General features: G+C 34.5%; 9 non-coding genes across 9 annotated transcripts; all 9 read left to right on the top strand.

The window, feature by feature from the left end:
- Positions 1-3,056: 3,056 nt before the first annotated feature.
- Positions 3,057-3,128, top strand: TRNAD-GUC (transfer RNA aspartic acid (anticodon GUC)). Its single transcript has one exon. It is a non-coding gene; the product is annotated as a tRNA-Asp (tRNA).
- A 1,813-nt stretch (positions 3,129-4,941) lies between these two features.
- TRNAD-GUC (transfer RNA aspartic acid (anticodon GUC)) lies at positions 4,942-5,013 on the top strand. Its single transcript has one exon. It is a non-coding gene; the product is annotated as a tRNA-Asp (tRNA).
- An 866-nt stretch (positions 5,014-5,879) lies between these two features.
- Positions 5,880-5,951, top strand: TRNAD-GUC (transfer RNA aspartic acid (anticodon GUC)). Its single transcript has one exon. It is a non-coding gene; the product is annotated as a tRNA-Asp (tRNA).
- An 871-nt stretch (positions 5,952-6,822) lies between these two features.
- TRNAD-GUC (transfer RNA aspartic acid (anticodon GUC)) lies at positions 6,823-6,894 on the top strand. Its single transcript has one exon. It is a non-coding gene; the product is annotated as a tRNA-Asp (tRNA).
- Positions 6,895-7,763: 869 nt separating this feature from the next.
- Positions 7,764-7,835, top strand: TRNAD-GUC (transfer RNA aspartic acid (anticodon GUC)). The gene has a single exon. It is a non-coding gene; the product is annotated as a tRNA-Asp (tRNA).
- A 6,523-nt stretch (positions 7,836-14,358) lies between these two features.
- TRNAD-GUC (transfer RNA aspartic acid (anticodon GUC)) lies at positions 14,359-14,430 on the top strand. Its single transcript has one exon. It is a non-coding gene; the product is annotated as a tRNA-Asp (tRNA).
- Positions 14,431-17,185: 2,755 nt separating this feature from the next.
- Positions 17,186-17,257, top strand: TRNAD-GUC (transfer RNA aspartic acid (anticodon GUC)). Its single transcript has one exon. It is a non-coding gene; the product is annotated as a tRNA-Asp (tRNA).
- A 2,754-nt stretch (positions 17,258-20,011) lies between these two features.
- On the top strand, positions 20,012-20,083 carry TRNAD-GUC (transfer RNA aspartic acid (anticodon GUC)). The gene has a single exon. It is a non-coding gene; the product is annotated as a tRNA-Asp (tRNA).
- A 2,755-nt stretch (positions 20,084-22,838) lies between these two features.
- On the top strand, positions 22,839-22,910 carry TRNAD-GUC (transfer RNA aspartic acid (anticodon GUC)). The gene has a single exon. It is a non-coding gene; the product is annotated as a tRNA-Asp (tRNA).
- Positions 22,911-24,578: the final 1,668 nt, after the last annotated feature.

Genomic DNA, 24,578 nt, shown 5'->3' with positions numbered 1-24,578 from the left:
CTCTCTCTACTCAAGGTCATGTAAATAATGCAGTCTATGTTTTTTTTCAATTCTCTCTGTTTGGCAACAATCCCGCTAACTACACATTTTTTTTTACTTTTGCATCAAGCAAAGGAGCTTACCATTCAGCAAAATGTTGATTTAAGTTGTACATCTTCTGATTAGCGGCAGAGATGGCATTGAAATCTCCCCATTGGAGGGAGTTTTCCCAAAAACACATGTCAAGTTATTCCTTGTTAGTATAGTGGTGAGTATCACCGCCTGTCACGTGGGAGACCGGGGTTCGATTCCCTGACGGGGAGTCCTTAACAATTTTTATTTTTTCTGTAACATAAGCACTTGTGGGAAGTGTTGCATGCTAGTACGATTATTTCCTGCCGTGATGCAGGAAAAGACAGTAATATTTATGCATTAACCTTAGTTTAAATACAACTTACCTTTTTTGCCCACATTCATAGTTTATGTACACTTTCTTTTAAAGTCATTTAGAAAAAATCATTTTGGCCAAAAATTTAATTTATCAGGTGATTAACAAACACTTTAGATTAGCCAAAAACATAAAAAATTCCCAATTTTAGAAAACATATACTATTGTCCTCTGTGACAAAATATTTTGTGTCAGTTGTTTTACGTCATTTAGCAGGGCATATTTAATCAGTGTTAATGGCAAAAGGTAACAGAATTAAAGCAAGCCATTATTATGCATAAAAAGGGATAACAATATGCAGGAAAATATAGCTAAATATATTTCTTGAAAGGGATAAGAAACAACTTTTTGAAATGTTTTAGAGCATTAATTTCATAAAATGTCCTTCGAGTCATATTGTAGTGTAGCAGATTATCCATGCATGACTGTACAGGAGTGTCTCCTGACGAAAACCCGAAAAACAGTGGGCAAATATATACTGTGCCAGGAAAATACTGCTTTAGCTTAATCTTACACTCTCTCTACTCAAGGTCATGTAAATAATGCAGTCTATGTTTTTTTTCAATTCTCTCTGTTTGGCAACAATCCCGCTAACTACACATTTTTGTTTACTTTTGCATCAAGCAAAGTAGCTTACCATTCAGCAAAATGTTGATTTAAGTTGTGCATCTTCTGATTAGCGGCAGAGATGGCATTAAAATCTCCCCATTGGAGGGAGTTTTCCCAAAAACACATGTCAAGTTATTCCTCATTAGTATAGTGGTGAGTATCCCCGCCTGTCACGCAGGAGACCGGGGTTCGATTCCCCAACGGGGAGTCCTTAACAATTTTTATTTTTTCTGTAACATAAGCACTTGTGGGAAGTGTTGCATGCTAGTACGATTATTTCCTGCCGTGATGCAGGAAAAGACAGTAATATTTATGCATTAACCTTAGTTTAAATACAACTTACCTTTTTTGCCCACATTCATAGTTTATGTACACTTTCTTTTAAAGTCATTTAGAAAAAATCATTTTGGCCAAAAATTTAATTTATCAGGTGATTAACAAACACTTTAGATTAGCCAAAAACATAAAAAATTCCCAATTTTAGAAAACATATACTATCGTCCTCTATGCCACAATATTTTGTGTCAGTTGTTTTACGTCATTTAGCAGGGCATTTTTAATGAGTGTTAATGGCAAAAGGTAACAGAATTAAAGCAAGCCATTATTATGCATAAAAAGAGATAAAAATATGCAGGAAAATATAGCTAAATATATTTCTTGAAAGGGATAAGAAACATCTTTTTGAAATGTTTTGGAGCATTAATTTCATAAAATGTCCTTCGAGTCATATTGTAGTGTAGCAGATTATCCATGCATGACTGTACAGGAGTGTCTCCTGACGAAAACCCGAAAAAAAGCTGGCAAATATATACTGTGCCAGGAAAATACTGCTTTAGCTTAATCTTACACTCTCTCTACTCAAGGTCATGTAAATAATGCAGTCTATGGTTTTTTTCAGTTCTCTCTGTTTGGCAACAATCCCGCTAACTACACATTTTTGTTTACTTTTGCATCAAGCAAAGTAGCTTACCATTCAGCAAAATGTTAATTTAAGTTGTGCATCTTCTGATTAGCGGCAGAGATGGCATTAAAATCTCCCCATTGGAGGGAGTTTTCCCAAAAACACATGTCAAGTTATTCTTCGTTAGTATAGTGGTGAGTATCCCCGCCTGTCACGTGGGAGACCGGGGTTCGATTCCCCGACGGGGAGTCCTTAACATTTTTTATTTTTTCTGTAACATAAGCACTTGTGGGAAGTGTTGCATGCTAGTACGATTATTTCCTGCAGTGATGCAGGAAAAGACAGTAATATTTATGCATTAACCTTAGTTTAAATACAACTTACCTTTTTTGCCCACATTCATAGTTTATGTACACTTTCTTTTAAAGTCATTTAGAAAAAATCATTTTGGCCAAAAATGTAATTTATCAGGTGATTAACAAACACTTTAGATTAGCCAAAAACATAAAAAATTCCCAATTTTAGAAAACATATACTATTGTCCTCTGTGCCACAATATTTTGTGTCAGTTGTTATACATCATTTAGCAGGGCATTTTTAATGAGTGTTAATGGCAAAAGGTAACAGAATTAAAGCAAGCCATTATTATGCATAAAAAGAGATAAAAATATGCAGGAAAATATAGCTAAATATATTTCTTGAAAGGGATAAGAAACATCTTTTTGAAATGTTTTGGAGCATTAATTTCATAAAATGTCCTTCGAGTCATATTGTAGTGTAGCAGATTATCCATGCATGACTGTACAGGAGTGTCTCCTGACGAAAACCCAAAAAACAGTGGGCAAATATATACTGTGCCAGGAAAATACTGCTTTAGCTTAATCTTACACTCTCTTTACTCAGGGTCATGTAAATAATGCAGTCTATGTTTTTTTTTAATTCTCTCTGTTTGGCAACAATCCCGCTAACTACACATTTTTTTTTACTTTTGCATCAAGCAAAGCAGCTTACCATTCAGCAAAATGTTGATTTAAGTTGTGCATCTTCTGATTAGCGGCAGAGATGGCATTAAAATCTCCCTATTGGAGGGAGTTTTCCCAAAAACACATGTCAGGTTATTCCTCGTTAGTATAGTGGTGAGTATCCCCGCCTGTCACGCGGGAGACCGGGGTTCGATTCCCTGACGGGGAGTCCTTAACAATTTTTATTTTTTCTGTAACATAAGCACTTGTGGGAAATGTTGCATGCTAGTACGATTATTTCCTGCCGTGATGCAGGAAAAGACAGTAATATTTATGCATTAACCTTAGTTTAAATACAACTTACCTTTTTTGCCCACATTCATAGTTTATGTACACTTTCTTTTAAAGTCATTTAGAAAAAATCATTTTGGCCAAAAATTTAATTTATCAGGTGATTAACAAAAGCTTTAGATTAGCCAAAAACATAAAAAATTTCCAATTTTAGAAAACATATACTATTGTCCTCTGTGCCACAATATTTTGTGTCAGTTGTTTTACGTCATTTAGCAGGGCATTTTTAATGAGTGTTAATGGCAAAAGGTAACAGAATTAAAGCAAGCCATTATTATGCATAAAAAGGGATAAAAATATGCAGGAAAATATAGCTAAATATATTTCTTGAAAGGGATAAGAAACATCTTTTTGAAATGTTTTGGAGCATTAATTTCATAAAATGTCCTTCGAGTCATATTGTAGTGTAGCAGATTATCCATGCATGACTGTACAGGAGTGTCTCCTGACGAAAACCCAAAGAACAGTGGGCAAATATATACTGTGCCAGGAAAATACTGCTTTAGCTTAATCTTACACTCTCTTTACTCAGGGTCATGTAAATAATGCAGTCTATGTTTTTTTTCAATTCTCTCTGTTTGGCAACAATCCCGCTAACTACACATTTTTTTTTACTTTTGCATCAAGCAAAGCAGCTTACCATTCAGCAAAATGTTGATTTAAGTTGTGCATCTTCTGATTAGCGGCAGAGATGGCATTGAAATCTCCCCATTGGAGGGAGTTTTCCCAAAAACACATGTGAAGTTATTCCTCGTTAGTATAGTGGTGAGTATCCCCGCCTGTCACGTGGGAGACCGGGGTACGATTCCCTGACGGGGAGTCCTTAACATTTTTTATTTTTTCTGTAACATAAGCACTTGTGGGAAGTGTTGCATGCTAGTACGATTATTTCCTGCCGTGATGCAGGAAAAGACAGTAATATTTATGCATTAACCTTAGTTTAAATACAACTTACCTTTTTTGCCCACATTCATAGTTTATGTACACTTTCTTTTAAAGTCATTTAGAAAAAATCATTTTGGCCAAAAATTTAATTTATCAGGTGATTAACAAACACTTTAGATTAGCCAAAAACATAAAAAATTCCCAATTTTAGAAAACATATACTATTGTCCTCTGTGCCACAGTATTTTGTGTCAGTTGTTTTACGTCATTTAGCAGGGCATTTTTAATGAGTGTTAATGGCAAAAGGTAACAGAATTAAAGCAAGCCATTATTATGCATAAAAAGAGATAAAAATATGCAGGAAAATATAGCTAAATATATTTCTTGAAAGGGATAAGAAACATCTTTTTGAAATGTTTTGGAGCATTAATTTCATAAAATGTCCTTCGAGTCATATTGTAGTGTAGCAGATTATCCATGCATGACTGTACAGGAGTGTCTCCTGACGAAAACCCAAAAAACAGTGGGCAAATATATACTGTGCCAGGAAAATACTGCTTTAGCTTAATCTTACACTCTCTTTACTCAGGGTCATGTAAATAATGCAGTCTATGTTTTTTTTTAATTCTCTCTGTTTGGCAACAATCCCGCTAACTACACATTTCTTTTTTACTTTTACATCAAGCAAAGCAGCTTACCATTCAGCAAAATGTTGATTTAAGTTGTGCATCTTCTGATTAGCGGCAGAGATGGCATTAAAATCTCCCTATTGGAGGGAGTTTTCCCAAACACACATGTAAGGTTATTCCTCGTTAGTATAGTGGTGAGTATCCCCGCCTGTCACGCGGAAGACCAGGGTTCGATTCCCTGACGGGGAGTCCTTAACAATTTTTATTTTTTCTGTAACATAAGCACTTGTGGGAAATGTTGCATGCTAGTACGATTATTTCCTGCCGTGATGCAGGAAAAGACAGTAATATTTATGCATTAACCTTAGTTTAAATACAACTTACCTTTTTTGCCCACATTCATAGTTTATGTACACTTTCTTTTAAAGTCATTTAGAAAAAATCATTTTGGCCAAAAATTTAATTTATCAGGTGATTAACAAAAACTTTAGATTAGCCAAAAACATAAAAAATTCCCAATTTTAGAAAACATATACTATTGTCCTCTGTGCCACAATATTTTGTGTCAGTTGTTTTACGTCATTTAGCAGGGCATTTTTAATGAGTGTTAATGGCAAAAGGTAACAGAATTAAAGCAAGCCATTATTATGCATAAAAAGGGATAAAAATATGCAGGAAAATATAGCTAAATATATTTCTTGAAAGGGATAAGAAACATCTTTTTGAAATGTTTTGGAGCATTAATTTCATAAAATGTCCTTCGAGTCATATTGTAGTGTAGCAGATTATCCATGCATGACTGTACAGGAGTGTCTCCTGACGAAAACCCAAAGAACAGTGGGCAAATATATACTGTGCCAGGAAAATACTGCTTTAGCTTAATCTTACACTCTCTTTACTCAGGGTCATGTAAATAATGCAGTCTATGTTTTTTTTCAATTCTCTCTGGCAACAATCCCGCTAACTACACATTTTTTTTTACTTTTGCATCAAGCAAAGCAGCTTACCATTCAGCAAAATGTTGATTTAAGTTGTGCATCTTCTGATTAGCGGCAGAGATGGCATTGAAATCTCCCCATTGGAGGGAGTTTTCCCAAAAACACATGTGAAGTTATTCCTCGTTAGTATAGTGGTGAGTATCCCCGCCTGTCACGCGGGAGACCGGGGTTCGATTCCCCGACGGGGAGTCCTTAACAATTTTTATTTTTTCTGTAACATAAGCACTTGTGGGAAGTGTTGCATGCTAGTACGATTATTTCCTGCCGTGATGCAGGAAAAGACAGTAATATTTATGCATTAACCTTAGTTTAAATACAACTTACCTTTTTTGCCCACATTCATAGTTTATGTACACTTTCTTTTAAAGTCATTTAGAAAAAATCATTTTGGCCAAAAATTTAATTTATCAGGTGATTAACAAACACTTTAGATTAGCCAAAAACATAAAAAATTCCCAATTTTAGAAAACATATACTATTGTCCTCTGTGCCACAATATTTTGTGTCAGTTGTTTTACGTCATTTAGCAGGGCATTTTTAATGAGTGTTAATGGCAAAAGGTAACAGAATTAAAGCAAGCCATTATTATGCATAAAAAGAGATAAAAATATGCAGGAAAATATAGCTAAATATATTTCTTGAAAGGGATAAGAAACATCTTTTTGAAATGTTTTGGAGCATAAATTTCATAAAATGTCCTTCGAGTCATATTGTAGTGTAGCAGATTATCCATGCATGACTGTACAGGAGTGTCTCCTGACGAAAACCCGAAAAACAGTGGGCAAATATATACTGTGCCAGGAAAATACTGCTTTAGCTTAATCTTACACTCTCTCTACTCAAGGTCATGTAAATAATGCAGTCTATGTTTTTTTTCAATTCTCTCTGTTTGGCAACAATCCCGCTAACTACACATTTTTGTTTACTTTTGCATCAAGCAAAGTAGCTTACCATTCAGCAAAATGTTGATTTAAGTTGTGCATCTTCTAAGTTAGCGGCAGAGATGGCATTAAAATCTCCCCATTTGAGGGAGTTTCCCCAAAAGCACATGTCAAGTTATTCCTCGTTAGTATAGTGGTGAGTATCCCCGCCTGTCACGCGGGAGACCGGGGTTCGATTCCCCGACGGGGAGTCCTTAACATTTTTTATTTTTTGTGTAACATAAGCACTTGTGGGAAGTGTTGCATGCTAGTACGATTATTTCCTGCCGTGATGCAGGAAAAGACAGTAATATTTATGCATTAACCTTAGTTTAAATACAACTTACCTTTTTTGCCCACATTCATAGTTTATGTACACTTTCTTTTAAAGTCATTTAGAAAAAATCATTTTGGCCAAAAACTTAATTTATCAGGTGATTAACAAAAACTTTAGATTAGCCAAAAACATAAAAAATTCCCAATTTTATAAAACATATACTATTGTCCTCTGTGACAAAATATTTTGTGTCAGTTGTTTTACGTCATTTAGCAGGGCATAATTAATCAGTGTTAATGGCAAAAGGTAACAGAATTAAAGCAAGCCATTATTATGCATAAAAAGGATAACAATATGCAGGAAAATATAGCTAAATATATTTCTTGAAAGGGATAAGAAACATCTTTTTGAAATGTTTTAGAGCATTAATTTCATAAAATGTCCTTCGAGTCATATTGTAGTGTAGCAGATTATCCATGCATGACTGTACAGAAGTGTCTCTTGACGAAAACCCGAAAAACAGCTGGCAAATATATACTGTGCCAGGAAAATACTGCTTAAGCTTAATCTTACACTCTCTCTACTCAAGGTCATGTAAATAATGCAGTCTATGTTTTTTTTCAATTCTCTCTGTTTGGCAACAATCCCGCTAACTACACATTTTTGTTTACTTTTGCATCAAGCAAAGTAGCTTACCATTCAGCAAAATGTTAATTTAAGTTGTGCATCTTCTGATTAGCGGCAGAGATGGCATTAAAATCTCCCCATTGGAGGGAGTTTTCCCAAAAAAACATGTCAAGTTATTCCTCGTTAGTATAGTGGTGAGTATCCCCGCCTGTCACGCGGGAGACCGGGGTTCGATTCCCCGACGGGGAGTCCTTAACAATTTTTATTTTTTCTGTAACATAAGCACTTGTGGGAAGTGTTGCATGCTAGTACGATTATTTCCTGCCGTGATGCAGGAAAAGACAGTAATATTTATGCATTAACCTTAGTTTAAATACAACTTACCTTTTTTGCCCACATTCATAGTTTATGTACACTTTCTTTTAAAGTCATTTAGAAAAAATCATTTTGGCCAAAAATTGAATTTATCAGGTGATTAACAAACACTTTAGATTAGCCAAAAACATAAAAAATTCCCAATTTTAGAAAACATATACTATCGTCCTCTGTGCCACAATATTTTGTGTCAGTTGTTTTACGTCATTTAGCAGGGCATTTTTAATGAGTGTTAATGGCAAAAGGTAACAGAATTAAAGCAAGCCATTATTATGCATAAAAAGAGATAAAAATATGCAGGAAAATATAGCTAAATATATTTCTTGAAAGGGATAAGAAACATCTTTTTGAAATGTTTTAGAGCATTAATTTCATAAAATGTCCTTCGAGTCATATTGTAGTGTAGCAGATTATCCATGCATGACTGTACAGGAGTGTCTCCTGACGAAAACCCGAAAAACAGTGGGCAAATATATACTGTGCCAGGAAAATACTGCTTTAGCTTAATCTTACACTCTCTCTACTCAAGGTCATGTAAATAATGCAGTCTATGTTTTTTTTCAATTCTCTCTGTTTGGCAACAATCCCGCTAACTACACATTTTTGTTTACTTTTGCATCAAGCAAAGTAGCTTACCATTCAGCAAAATGTTGATTTAAGTTGTGCATCTTCTGATTAGCGGCAGAGATGGCATTAAAATCTCCCCATTGGAGGAGTTTCCCCAAAAACACATGTCAAGTTATTCCTCGTTAGTATAGTGGTGAGTATCCCCGCCTGTCACGCGGGAGACCGGGGTTCGATTTCCCGAAAGAGGAGTCCTTAACATTTTTATTTTTTCTGTAACATAAGCACTTGTGGGAAGTGTTGCATGCTAGTACGATTATTTCCTGCCGTGATGCAGGAAAAGACAGTAATATTTATGCATTAACCTTAGTTTAAATACAACTTACCTTTTTTGCCCACATTCATAGTTTATGTACACTTTCTTTTAAAGTCATTTAGAAAAAATCATTTTGGCCAAAAATTTAATTTATCAGGTGATTAACAAACACTTTAGATTAGCCAAAAACATTAAAAATTCCCAATTTTAGAAAACATAAACTATTGTCCTCTGTGACAAAATATTTTGTGTCAGTTGTTTTACGTCATTTAGCAGGGCATTTTTAATGAGTGTTAATGGCAAAAGGTAACAGAATTAAAGCAAGCCATTATTATGCATAAAAAGGGATAACAATATGCAGGAAAATATAGCTAAATATATTTCTTGAAAGGGATAAGAAACATCTTTTTGAAATGTTTTGAAGCATTAATTTCATAAAATGTCCTTTGAGTCATATTGTAGTGTAGCAGATTATCCATGCATGACTGTACAGGAGTGTCTCCTGATGAAAACCCGAAAAACATTGGGCAAATATATACTGTGCCAGGAAAATACTGCTTTAGCTTAATCTTACACTCTCTCTACTCAAGGTCATGTAAATAATGCAGTCTATGTTTTTTTTTAATTCTCTCTGTTTGGCAACAATCCCGCTAACTACACATTTTTGTATACTTTTGCATCAAGCAAAGTAGCTTACCATTCAGCAAAATGTTGATTTAAGTTGTGCATCTTCTGATTAGCGGCAGAGATGGCATTAAAATCTCCCCATTGGAGGGAGTTTCCCCAAAAACACATGTCAAGTTATTCCTCGTTAGTATAGTGGTGAGTATCCCCGCCTGTCACGCGGGAGACCGGGGTTCGATTCCCCGAAAGAGGAGTCCTTAACATTTTTTATTTTTTCTGTAACATAAGCACTTGTGGGAAGTGTTGCATGCTAGTACGATTATTTCCTGCCGTGATGCAGGAAAAGACAGTAATATTTATGCATTAACCTTAGTTTAAATACAACTTATCTTTTTTGCCCACATTCATAGTTTATGTACACTTTCTTTTAAAGTCATTTAGAAAAAATCATTTTGGCCAAAAATTTAATTTATCAGGTGATTAACAAACACTTTAGATTAGCCAAAAACATTAAAAATTCCCAATTTTTGAAAACATATACTATTGTCCCCTGTGACAAAATATTTTGTGTCAGTTGTTTTACGTCATTTAGCAGGGCATATTTAATCAGTGTTAATGGCAAAAGGTAACAGAATTAAAGCAAGCCATTATTATGCATAAAAAGGGATAACAATATGCAGGAAAATATAGCTAAATATATTTCTTGAAAGGGATAAGAAACATCTTTTTGAAATGTTTTGAAGCATTAATTTCATAAAATGTCCTTTGAGTCATATTGTAGTGTAGCAGATTATCCATGCATGACTGTACAGGAGTGTCTCCTGATGAAAACCCGAAAAACATTGGGCAAATATATACTGTGCCAGGAAAATACTGCTTTAGCTTAATCTTACACTCTCTCTACTCAAGGTCATGTAAATAATGCAGTCTATGTTTTTTTTTAATTCTCTCTGTTTGGCAACAATCCCGCTAACTACACATTTTTGTATACTTTTGCATCAAGCAAAGTAGCTTACCATTCAGCAAAATGTTGATTTAAGTTGTGCATCTTCTGATTAGCGGCAGAGATGGCATTAAAATCTCCCCATTGGAGGGAGTTTCCCCAAAAACACATGTCAAGTTATTCCTCGTTAGTATAGTGGTGAGTATCCCCGCCTGTCACGTGGGAGACCGGGGTTCAATTCCCCGAAAGAGGAGTCCTTAACATTTTTTATTTTTTCTGTAACATAAGCACTTGTGGGAAGTGTTGCATGCTAGTACGATTATTTCCTGCCGTGATGCAGGAAAAGACAGTAATATTTATGCATTAACCTTAGTTTAAATACAACTTACCTTTTTTGCCCACATTCATAGTTTATGTACACTTTCTTTTAAAGTCATTTAGAAAAAATCATTTTGGCCAAAAATTTAATTTTACAGGTGATTAACAAACACTTTAGATTAGCCAAAAACATTAAAAATTCCAAATTTTAGAAAACATATACTATTGTCCTCTGTGACAAAATATTTTGTGTCAGTTGTTTTACGTCTTTTAGCAGGGCATATTTAATCAGTGTTAATGGCAAAAGGTAAAAGAATTAAAGCAAGCCATTATTATGCATAAAAAGGGATAAAAATATGCAGGAAAATATAGCTAAATATATTTCTTGAAAGGGATAAGAAACATCTTTTTGAAATGTTTTGGAGCATTAATTTCATAAAATGTCCTTCGAGTCATATTGTAGTGTAGCAGATTATCCATGCATGACTGTACAGGAGTGTCTCCTGACGAAAACCCGAAAAACAGTGGGCAAATATATACTGTGCCAGGAAAATACTGCTTTAGCTTAATCTTACACTCTCTCTACTCAAGGTCATGTAAATAATGCAGTCTATGTTTTTTTTCAATTCTCTCTGTTTGGCAACAATCCCGCTAACTACACATTTTTGTTTACTTTTGCATCAAGCAAAGTAGCTTACCATTCAGCAAAATGTTGATTTAAGTTGTGCATCTTCTGATTAGCGGCAGAGATGGCATTAAAATCTCCCCATTGGAGGAGTTTCCCCAAAAACACATGTCAAGTTATTCCTCGTTAGTATAGTGGTGAGTATCCCCGCCTGTCACGCGGGAGACCGGGGTTCGATTTCCCGAAAGAGGAGTCCTTAACATTTTTATTTTTTCTGTAACATAAGCACTTGTGGGAAGTGTTGCATGCTAGTACGATTATTTCCTGCCGTGATGCAGGAAAAGACAGTAATATTTATGCATTAACCTTAGTTTAAATACAACTTACCTTTTTTGCCCACATTCATAGTTTATGTACACTTTCTTTTAAAGTCATTTAGAAAAAATCATTTTGGCCAAAAATTTAATTTATCAGGTGATTAACAAACACTTTAGATTAGCCAAAAACATTAAAAATTCCCAATTTTAGAAAACATAAACTATTGTCCTCTGTGACAAAATATTTTGTGTCAGTTGTTTTACGTCATTTAGCAGGGCATTTTTAATGAGTGTTAATGGCAAAAGGTAACAGAATTAAAGCAAGCCATTATTATGCATAAAAAGGGATAACAATATGCAGGAAAATATAGCTAAATATATTTCTTGAAAGGGATAAGAAACATCTTTTTGAAATGTTTTGAAGCATTAATTTCATAAAATGTCCTTTGAGTCATATTGTAGTGTAGCAGATTATCCATGCATGACTGTACAGGAGTGTCTCCTGATGAAAACCCGAAAAACATTGGGCAAATATATACTGTGCCAGGAAAATACTGCTTTAGCTTAATCATACACTCTCTCTACTCAAGGTCATGTAAATAATGCAGTCTATGTTTTTTTTTAATTCTCTCTGTTTGGCAACAATCCCGCTAACTACACATTTTTGTATACTTTTGCATCAAGCAAAGTAGCTTACCATTCAGCAAAATGTTGATTTAAGTTGTGCATCTTCTGATTAGCGGCAGAGATGGCATTAAAATCTCCCCATTGGAGGGAGTTTCCCCAAAAACACATGTCAAGTTATTCCTCGTTAGTATAGTGGTGAGTATCCCCGCCTGTCACGCGGGAGACTGGGGTTCGATTCCCCGAAAGAGGAGTCCTTAACATTTTTTATTTTTTCTGTAACATAAGCACTTGTGGGAAGTGTTGCATGCTAGTACGATTATTTCCTGCCGTGATGCAGGAAAAGACAGTAATATTTATGCATTAACCTTAGTTTAAATACAACTTACCTTTTTTGCCCACATTCATAGTTTATGTACACTTTCTTTTAAAGTCATTTAGAAAAAATCATTTTGGCCAAAAATTTAATTTATCAGGTGATTAACAAACACTTTAGATTAGCCAAAAACATTAAAAATTCCCAATTTTTGAAAACATATACTATTGTCCCCTGTGACAAAATATTTTGTGTCAGTTGTTCTACGTCATTTAGCAGGGCATATTTAATCAGTGTTAATGGCAAAAGGTAACAGAATTAAAGCAAGCCATTATTATGCATAAAAAGGGATAACAATATGCAGGAAAATATAGCTAAATATATTTCTTGAAAGGGATAAGAAACATCTTTTTGAAATGTTTTGAAGCATTAATTTCATAAAATGTCCTTTGAGTCATATTGTAGTGTAGCAGATTATCCATGCATGACTGTACAGGAGTGTCTCCTGATGAAAACCCGAAAAACATTGGGCAAATATATACTGTGCCAGGAAAATACTGCTTTAGCTTAATCTTACACTCTCTCTACTCAAGGTCATGTAAATAATGCAGTCTATGTTTTTTTTTAATTCTCTCTGTTTGGCAACAATCCCGCTAACTACACATTTTTGTATACTTTTGCATCAAGCAAAGTAGCTTACCATTCAGCAAAATGTTGATTTAAGTTGTGCATCTTCTGATTAGCGGCAGAGATGGCATTAAAATCTCCCCATTGGAGGGAGTTTCCCCAAAAACACATGTCAAGTTATTCCTCGTTAGTATAGTGGTGAGTATCCCCGCCTGTCACGCGGGAGACCGGGGTTCGATTCCCCGAAAGAGGAGTCCTTAACATTTTTTATTTTTTCTGTAACATAAGCACTTGTGGGAAGTGTTGCATGCTAGTACGATTATTTCCTGCCGTGATGCAGGAAAAGACAGTAATATTTATGCATTAACCTTAGTTTAAATACAACTTACCTTTTTTGCCCACATTCATAGTTTATGTACACTTTCTTTTAAAGTCATTTAGAAAAAATCATTTTGGCCAAAAATTTAATTTATCAGGTGATTAACAAACACTTTAGATTAGCCAAAAACATTAAAAATTCCAAATTTTAGAAAACATATACTATTGTCCTCTGTGACAAAATATTTTGTGTCAGTTGTTTTACGTCTTTTAGCAGGGCATATTTAATCAGTGTTAATGGCAAAAGGTAAAAGAATTAAAGCAAGCCATTATTATGCATAAAAAGGGATAAAAATATGCAGGAAAATATAGCTAAATATATTTCTTGAAAGGGATAAGAAACATCTTTTTGAAATGTTTTGGAGCATTAATTTCATAAAATGTCCTTCGAGTCATATTGTAGTGTAGCAGATTATCCATGCATGACTGTACAGGAGTGTCTCCTGACGAAAACCCAAAAAACAGTGGGCAAATATATACTGTGCCAGGAAAATACTGCTTTAGCTTAATCTTACACTCTCTTTACTCAGGGTCATGTAAATAATGCAGTCTATGTTTTTTTTCAATTCTCTCTGTTTGGCAACAATCCCGCTAACTACTCATTTTTTTTACTTTTGCATCAAGCAAAGCAGCTTACCATTCAGCAAAATGTTGATTTAAGTTGTGCATCTTCTGATTAGCGGCAGAGATGGCATTAAAATCTCCCTATTGGAGGGAGTTTTCCCAAAAACACATGTCAAGTTATTCCTCGTTAGTATAGTGGTGAGTATCCCCGCCTGTCACGCGGGAGACCGGGGTTCAATTCCCTGACGGGGAGTCCTTAACAATTTTTATTTTTTCTGTAACATAAGCACTTGTGGGAAGTGTTGCATGCTAGTACGATTATTTCCTGCCGTGATGCAGGAAAAGACAGTAATATTTATGCATTAACCTTAGTTTAAATACAACTTACCTTTTTTGCCCACATTCATAGTTTATGTACACTTTCTTTTAAAGTCATTTAGAAAAAATCATTTTGGCCAAAAATTTAATTTATCAGGTGATTAACAAAAACTTTAGATTAGCGAAAAACATAAAAAATTCCCAATTTTAGAAAACATATACTATTGTCCTCTGTGCCACAATATTTTGTGTCAGTTGTTTTACGTCATTTAGCAGGGCATTTTTAATGAGTGTTAATGGCAAAAGGTAACAGAATTAAAGCAAGCCATTATTATGCATAAAAAGGGATAAAAATATGCAGGAAAATATAGCTAAATATATTTCTTGAAAGGGATAAGAAACATCTTTTTGAAATGTTTTGGAGTATTAATTTCATAAAATGTCCTTCGAGTCATATTGTAGTGTAGCAGATTATCCATGCATGACTGTACAGGAGTGTCTCCTGACGAAAACCCAAAAAACAGTGGGCAAATATATACTGTGACAGGAAAATACTGCTTTAGCTTAATCTTACACTCTCTTTACTCAGGGTCATGTAAATAATGCAGTCTATGTTTTTTTTCAATTCTCTCTGTTTGGCAACAATCCCGCTAACTACACATTTTTGTTTACTTTTTCTTCAAGCAAAGCAGCGTACCATTCAGCAAAATGTTGATTTAAGTTGTGCATCTTCTGATTAGTGGCAGAGATGGCATTAAAATCTCCCCATTGGAGGGAGTTTCCCTAAAAACACATGTCAAGTTATTCCTCGTTAGTATAGTGGTGAGTATCCCTGCCTGTCACGCGGGAGACTGGGGTTCGATTCCCCAAAGAGGAGTCCTTAACATTTTTTATTTTTTCTGTAACATAAGCACTTGTGGGAAGTGTTGCATGCTAGTACGATTATTTCCTGCCGTGATGCAGGAAAAGACAGTAATATTTATGCATTAACCTTAGTTTAAATACAACTTACCTTTTTTGCCCACATTCATAGTTTATGTACACTTTCTTTTAAAGTCATTTGGAAAAAATCATTTTGGCCAAAAATTTAATTTATCAGGTGATTAACAAACACTTTAGATTAGCCAAAAACATTAAAAATTCCCAATTTTAGAAAACATAAACTATTGTCCTCTGTGACAAAATATTTTGTGTCAGTTGTTTTACGTCATTTAGCAGGGCATTTTTAATGAGTGTTAATGGCAAAAGGTAACAGAATTAAAGCAAGCCATTATTATGCATTAAAAGGGATAACAATATGCAGGAAAATATAGCTAAATATATTTCTTGAAAGGGATAAGAAACATCTTTTTGAAATGTTTTGGAGCATTAATTTCATAAAATGTCCTTCGAGTCATATTGTAGTGTAGCAGATTATCCATGCATGACTGTACAGGAGTATCTCCTGATGAAAACCCGAAAAACATTGGGCAAATATATACTGTGCCAGGAAAATACTGCTTTAGCTTAATCTTACACTCTCTCTACTCAAGGTAATGTAAATAATGCAGTCTATGTTTTTTTTCAATTCTCTCTGTTTGGCAACAATCCCGCTCACTACACATTTTTGTATACTTTTGCATCAAGCAAAGTAGCTTACCATTCAGCAAAATGTTGATTTAAGTTGTGCATCTTCTGATTAGCGGCAGAGATGGCATTAAAATCTCCCCATTGGAGGGAGTTTCCCCAAAACCACATGTCAAGTTATTCCTCGTTAGTATAGTGGTGAGTATCCCCGCCTGTCACGCGGGAGACCGGGGTTCGATTCCCCGAAAGAGGAGTCCTTAACATTTTTTATTTTTTCTGTAACATAAGCACTTGTGGGAAGTGTTGCATGCTAGTACGATTATTTCCTGCCGTGATGCAGGAAAAGACAGTAATATTTATGCATTAACCTTAGTTTAAATACAACTTACCTTTTTTGCCCACATTCATAGTTTATGTACACTTTCTTTTAAAGTCATTTAGAAAAAATCATTTTGGCCAAAAATTTAATTTATCAGGTGATTAACAAACACTTTAGATTAGCCAAAAACATTAAAAATTCCCAATTTTAGAAAACATATACTATTGTCCTCTGTGACAAAATATTTTGTGTCAGTTGTTTTACGTCATTTAGCAGGGCATATTTAATCAGTGTTAATGGCAAAAGGTAAAAGAATTAAAGCAAGCCATTATTATGCATAAAAAGGGATAAAAATATGCAGGAAAATATAGCTAAATATATTTCTTGAAAGGGATAAGAAACATCTTTTTGAAATGTTTTGGAGCATTAATTTCATAAAATGTCCTTCGAGTCATATTGTAGTGTAGCAGATTATCCATGCATGACTGTACAGGAGTGTCTCCTGACGAAAACCCAAAAAACAGTGGGCAAATATATACTGTGCCAGGAAAATACTGCTTTAGCTTAATCTTACACTCTCTTTACTCAGGGTCATGTAAATAATGCAGTCTATGTTTTTTTTCAATTCTCTCTGTTTGGCAACAATCCCGCTAACTACTCATTTTTTTTTACTTTTGCATCAAGCAAAGCAGCTTACCATTCAGCAAAATGTTGATTTAAGTTGTGCATCTTCTGATTAGCGGCAGAGATGGCATTAAAATCTCCCTATTGGAGGGAGTTTTCCCAAAAACACATGTCAAGTTATTCCTCGTTAGTATAGTGGTGAGTATCCCCGCCTGTCACGCGGGAGACCGGGGTTCGATTCCCTGACGGGGAGTCCTTAACAATTTTTATTTTTTCTGTAACATAAGCACTTGTGGGAAGTGTTGCATGCTAGTACGATTATTTCCTGCCGTGATGCAGGAAAAGACAGTAATATTTATGCATTAACCTTAGTTTAAATACAACTTACCTTTTTTGCCCACATTCATAGTTTATGTACACTTTCTTTTAAAGTCATTTAGAAAAAATCATTTTGGCCAAAAATTTAATTTATCAGGTGATTAACAAAAACTTTAGATTAGCGAAAAACATAAAAAATTCCCAATTTTAGAAAACATATACTATTGTCCTCTGTGCCACAATATTTTGTGTCAGTTGTTTTATGTCATTTAGCAGGGCATTTTTAATGAGTGTTAATGGCAAAAGGTAACAGAATTAAAGCAAGCCATTATTATGCATAAAAAGGGATAAAAATATGCAGGAAAATATAGCTAAATATATTTCTTGAAAGGGATAAGAAACATCTTTTTGAAATGTTTTGGAGTATTAATTTCATAAAATGTCCTTCGAGTCATATTGTAGTGTAGCAGATTATCCATGCATGACTGTACAGGAGTGTCTCCTGACGAAAACCCAAAGAACAGTGGGCAAATATATACTGTGCCAGGAAAATACTGCTTTAGCTTAATCTTACACTCTCTTTACTCAGGGTCATGTAAATAATGCAGTCTATGTTTTTTTTCAATTCTCTCTGTTTGGCAACAATCCCGCTAACTACTCATTTTTTTTTACTTTTGCATCAAGCAAAGCAGCTTACCATTCAGCAAAATGTTGATTTAAGTTGTGCATCTTCTGATTAGCGGCAGAGATGGCATTAAAATCTCCCTATTGGAGGGAGTTTTCCCAAAAACACATGTCAAGTTATTCCTCGTTAGTATAGTGGTGAGTATCCCTGCCTGTCACGCGGGAGATCGGGGTTCGATTCCCTGACGGGGAGTCCTTAACAATTTTTATTTTTTCTGTAACATAAGCACTTGTGGGAAGTGTTGCATGCTAGTACGATTATTTCCTGCCGTGATGCAGGAAAAGACAGTAATATTTATGCATTAACCTTAGTTTAAATACAACTTACCTTTTTTGCCCACATTCATAGTTTATGTACACTTTCTTTTAAAGTCATTTAGAAAAAATCATTTTGGCCAAAAATTTAATTTATCAGGTGATTAACAAAAACTTTAGATTAGCGAAAAACATAAAAAATTCCCAATTTTAGAAAACATATACTATTGTCCTCTGTGCCACAATATTTTGTGTCAGTTGTTTTACGTCATTTAGCAGGGCATTTTTAATGAGTGTTAATGGCAAAAGGTAACAGAATTAAAGCAAGCCATTATTATGCATAAAAAGGGATAAAAATATGCAGGAAAATATAGCTAAATATATTTCTTGAAAGGGATAAGAAACATCTTTTTGAAATGTTTTGGAGTATTCATTTCATAAAATGTCCTTCGAGTCATATTGTAGTGTAGCAGATTATCCATGCATGACTGTACAGGAGTGTCTCCTGACGAAAACCCAAAGAACAGTGGGCAAATATATACTGTGCCAGGAAAATACTGCTTTAGCTTAATCTTACACTCTCTTTACTCAGGGTCATGTAAATAATGCAGTCTATGTTTTTTTTCAATTCTCTCTGTTTGGCAACAATCCCGCTAACTACACATTTTTTTTTACTTTTGCATCAAGCAAAGCAGCTTACCATTCAGCAAAATGTTGATTTAAGTTGTGCATCTTCTGATTAGCGGCAGTGATGGCATTGAAATCTCCCCATTGGAGGGAGTTTTCCCAAAATCACATGTGAAGTTATTCCTCGTTAATATAGTGGTGAGTATCCCCACCTGTCACACGGTAGACCGGGGTTCGATTCCCCAAAGGGGAGTCCTTAACAATTTTTATTTTTTCTGTAACATAAGCACTTGTGGGAAGTGTTGCATGCTAGTACGATTATTTCCTGCCGTGATGCAGGAAAAGACAGTAATATTTATGCATTAACCTTAGTTTAAATACAACTTACCTTTTTTGCCCACATTCATAGTTTATGTACACTTTCTTTTAAAGTCATTTAGAAAAAATCATTTTGGCCAAAAATTTAATTTATCAGGTGATTAACAAACACTTTAGATTAGCCAAAAACATTAAAAATTCCCAATTTTAGAAAACATATACTATTGTCCTCTGTGAAAAAATATTTTGTGTCAGTTGTTTTACGTCATTTAGCAGGGCATATTTAATCAGTGTTAATGGCAAAAGGTAACAGAATTAAAGCAAGCCATTATTATGCATAAAAAGGGATAACAATATGCAGGAAAATATAGCTAAATATATTTCTTGAAAGGGATAAGAAACATCTTTTTGAAATGTTTTGGAGCATTAATTTCATAAAATGTCCTTCGAGTCATATTGTAGTGTAGCAGATTATCCATGCATGACTGTACAGGAGTGTCTCCTGACGAAAACCCGAAAAACAGTGGGCAAATATATACTGTGCCAGGAAAATACTGCTTTAGCTTAATCTTACACTCTCTCTACTCAAGGTCATGTAAATAATGCAGTCTATGTTTTTTTTCAATTCTCTCTGTTTGGCAACAATCCCGCTAACTACACATTTTTGTTTACTTTTGCATCAAGCAAAGTAGCTTACCATTCAGCAAAATGTTGATTTAAGTTGTGCATCTTCTGATTAGCGGCAGAGATGACATTAAAATCTCCCCATTTGAGGGAGTTTCCCCAAAAACACATGTCAAGTTATTCCTCGTTAGTATAGTGGTGAGTATCCCCACCTGTCACGCGGGAGACCGGGGTTCGATTCCCCGACGGGGAGTACTTAACATTTTTTATTTTTTGTGTAACATAAGCACTTGTGGGAAGTGTTGCATGCTAGTACGATTATTTCCTGCCGTGATGCAGGAAAAGACAGTAATATTTATGCATTAACCTTAGTTTAAATACAACTTACCTTTTTTGCCCACATTCATAGTTTATGTACACTTTCTTTTAAAGTCATTTAGAAAAAATCATTTTGGCCAAAAATTTAATTTATCAGGTGATTAACAAACACTTTAGATTAGCCAAAAACATAAAAATTTCCCAATTTTAGAAAACATATACTATTGTCCTCTGTGACAAAATATTTTGTGTCAGTTGTTTTACGTCATTTAGCAGGGCATTTTTAATGAGTGTTAATGGCAAAAGGTAACAGAATTAAAGCAAGCCATTATTATGCATAAAAAGAGATAAAAATATGCAGGAAAATATAGCTAAATATATTTCTTGAAAGGGATAAGAAACATCTTTTTGAAATGTTTTGGAGCATTAATTTCATAAAATGTCCTTCGAGTCATATTGTAGTGTAGCAGATTATCCATGCATGACTGTACAGGAGTGTCTCCTGACGAAAACCCGAAAAACAGTGGGCAAATATATACTGTGCCAGGAAAATACAGCTTTAGCTTAATCTTACACTCTCTCTACTCAAGGTCATGTAAATAATGCAGTCTATGTTTTTTTTCAATTCTCTCTGTTTGGCAACAATCCCGCTAACTACACATTTTTGTTTACTTTTGCATCAAGCAAAGTAGCTTACCATTCAGCAAAATGTTGATTTAAGTTGTGCATCTTCTGATTAGCGGCAGAGATGGCATTAAAATCTCCCCATTTGAGGGAGTTTCCCCAAAAACACATGTCAAGTTATTCCTCGTTAGTATAGTGGTGAGTATCCCCACCTGTCACGCGGGAGACCGGGGTTCAATTCCTCGACGGGGAGTACTTAACATTTTTTATTTTTTGTGTAACATAAGCACTTGTGGGAAGTGTTGCATGCTAGTACGATTATTTCCTGCCGTGATGCAGGAAAAGACAGTAATATTTATGCATTAACCTTAGTTTAAATACAACTTACCTTTTTTGCCCACATTCATAGTTTATGTACACTTTCTTTTAAAGTCATTTAGAAAAAATCATTTTGGCCAAAAATTTAATTTATCAGGTGATTAACAAACACTTTAGATTAGCCAAAAACATAAAAAATTCCCAATTTTAGAAAACATATACTATTGTCCTCTGTGACAAAATATTTTGTGTCAGTTGTTTTACGTCATTTAGCAGGGCATTTTTAATGAGTGTTAATGGCAAAAGGTAACAGAATTAAAGCAAGCCATTATTATGCATAAAAAGAGATAAAAATATGCAGGAAAATATAGCTAAATATATTTCTTGAAAGGGATAAGAAACATCTTTTTGAAATGTTTTGGAGCATTAATTTCATAAAATGTCCTTCGAGTCATATTGTAGTGTAGCAGATTATCCATGCATGACTGTACAGGAGTGTCTCCTGACGAAAACCCAAAAAACAGTTGGCAAATATATACTGTGCCAGGAAAATACTGCTTTAGCTTAATCTTACACTCTCTTTACTCAGGGTCATGTAAATAATGCAGTCTATGTTTTTTTTCAATTCTCTCTGTTTGGCAACAATCCCGCTAACTACACATTTTTTTTTTACTTTTGCATCAAGCAAAGCAGCTTACCATTCAGCAAAATGTTGATTTAAGTTGTGCATCTTCTGATTAGCGGCAGAGATGGCATTGAAATCTCCCCATTGGAGGGAGTTTTCCCAAAAAAACATGTCAAGTTGTTCCTCGTTAGTATAGTGGTGAGTATCCCCGCCTGTCACGCAGGAGACCGGGGTTCGATTCCCCAAAGGGGAGTCCTTAACATTTTTTATTTTTTCTGTAACATAAGTACTTGTGGGAAGTGTTGCATGCTAGTACGATTATTTCCTGCCGTGATGCAGGAAAAGACAGTAATATTTATGCATTAACCTTAGTTTAAATACAACTTACCTTTTTTGCCCACATTCATAGTTTATGTACACTTTCTTTTAAAGTCATTTAGAAAAAATCATTTTGGCCAAAAATTTAATTTATCAGGTGATTAACAAACACTTTAGATTAGCCAAAAACATTAAAAATTCCCAATTTTAGAAAACATATACTATTGTCCTCTGTGAAAAAATATTTTGTGTCAGTTGTTTTACGTCATTTAGCAGGGCATATTTAATCAGTGTTAATGGCAAAAGGTAACAGAATTAAAGCAAGCCATTATTATGCATAAAAAGGGATAACAATATGCAGGAAAATATAGCTAAATATATTTCTTGAAAGGGATAAGAAACATCTTTTTGAAATGTTTTGGAGCATTAATTTCATAAAATGTCCTTCGAGTCATATTGTAGTGTAGCAGATTATCCATGCATGACTGTACAGGAGTGTCTCCTGACGAAAACCCGAAAAACAGTGGGCAAATATATACTGTGCCAGGAAAATACTGCTTTAGCTTAATCTTACACTCTCTCTACTCAAGGTCATGTAAATAATGCAGTCTATGTTTTTTTTCAATTCTCTCTGTTTGGCAACAATCCCGCTAACTACACATTTTTGTTTACTTTTGCATCAAGCAAAGTAGCTTACCATTCAGCAAAATGTTGATTTAAGTTGTGCATCTTCTGATTAGCGGCAGAGATGACATTAAAATCTCCCCATTTGAGGGAGTTTCCCCAAAAACACATGTCAAGTTATTCCTCGTTAGTATAGTGGTGAGTATCCCCACCTGTCACGCGGGAGACCGGGGTTCGATTCCCCGACGGGGAGTACTTAACATTTTTTATTTTTTGTGTAACATAAGCACTTGTGGGAAGTGTTGCATGCTAGTACGATTATTTCCTGCCGTGATGCAGGAAAAGACAGTAATATTTATGCATTAACCTTAGTTTAAATACAACTTACCTTTTTTGCCCACATTCATAGTTTATGTACACTTTCTTTTGAAGTCATTTAGAAAAAATCATTTTGGCCAAAAATTTAATTTATCAGGTGATTAACAAACACTTTAGATTAGCCAAAAACATAAAAATTTCCCAATTTTAGAAAACATATACTATTGTCCTCTGTGACAAAATATTTTGTGTCAGTTGTTTTACGTCATTTAGCAGGGCATTTTTAATGAGTGTTAATGGCAAAAGGTAACAGAATTAAAGCAAGCCATTATTATGCATAAAAAGAGATAAAAATATGCAGGAAAATATAGCTAAATATATTTCTTGAAAGGGATAAGAAACATCTTTTTGAAATGTTTTGGAGCATTAATTTCATAAAATGTCCTTCGAGTCATATTGTAGTGTAGCAGATTATCCATGCATGACTGTACAGGAGTGTCTCCTGACGAAAACCCGAAAAACAGTGGGCAAATATATACTGTGCCAGGAAAATACTGCTTTAGCTTAATCTTACACTCTCTCTACTCAAGGTCATGTAAATAATGCAGTCTATGTTTTTTTTCAATTCTCTCTGTTTGGCAACAATCCCGCTAACTACACATTTTTGTTTACTTTTGCATCAAGCAAAGTAGCTTACCATTCAGCAAAATGTTGATTTAAGTTGTGCATCTTCTGATTAGCGGCAGAGATGGCATTAAAATCTCCCCATTTGAGGGAGTTTCCCCAAAAACACATGTCAAGTTATTCCTCGTTAGTATAGTGGTGAGTATCCCCACCTGTCACGCGGGAGACCGGGGTTCAATTCCCCGACGGGGAGTACTTAACATTTTTTATTTTTTGTGTAACATAAGCACTTGTGGGAAGTGTTGCATGCTAGTACGATTATTTCCTGCCGTGATGCAGGAAAAGACAGTAATATTTATGCATTAACCTTAGTTTAAATACAACTTACCTTTTTTGCCCACATTCATAGTTTATGTACACTTTCTTTTAAAGTCATTTAGAAAAAATCATTTTGGCCAAAAATGTAATTTATCAGGTGATTAACAAACACTTTAGATTAGCCAAAAACATAAAAAATTCCCAATTTTAGAAAACATATACTATTGTCCTCTGTGACAAAATATTTTGTGTCAGTTGTTTTACGTCATTTAGCAGGGCATTTTTAATGAGTGTTAATGGCAAAAGGTAACAGAATTAAAGCAAGCCATTATTATGCATAAAAAGAGATAAAAATATGCAGGAAAATATAGCTAAATATATTTCTTGAAAGGGATAAGAAACATCTTTTTGAAATGTTTTGGAGCATTAATTTCATAAAATGTCCTTCGAGTCATATTGTAGTGTAGCAGATTATCCATGCATGACTGTACAGGAGTGTCTCCTGACGAAAACCCAAAAAACAGTTGGCAAATATATACTGTGCCAGGAAAATACTGCTTTAGCTTAATCTTACACTCTCTTTACTCAGGGTCATGTAAATAATGCAGTCTATGTTTTTTTTCAATTCTCTCTGTTTGGCAACAATCCCGCTAACTACACA

This window comes from Mixophyes fleayi, chromosome 10 (genome assembly GCF_038048845.1).
Source record: "Mixophyes fleayi isolate aMixFle1 chromosome 10, aMixFle1.hap1, whole genome shotgun sequence".
Lineage (NCBI taxonomy): Eukaryota > Metazoa > Chordata > Amphibia > Anura > Limnodynastidae > Mixophyes > Mixophyes fleayi.
The sequence above is the reverse complement of the archived record's forward strand: the minus strand, read 5'-3'. Positions and strand labels throughout refer to the sequence as shown.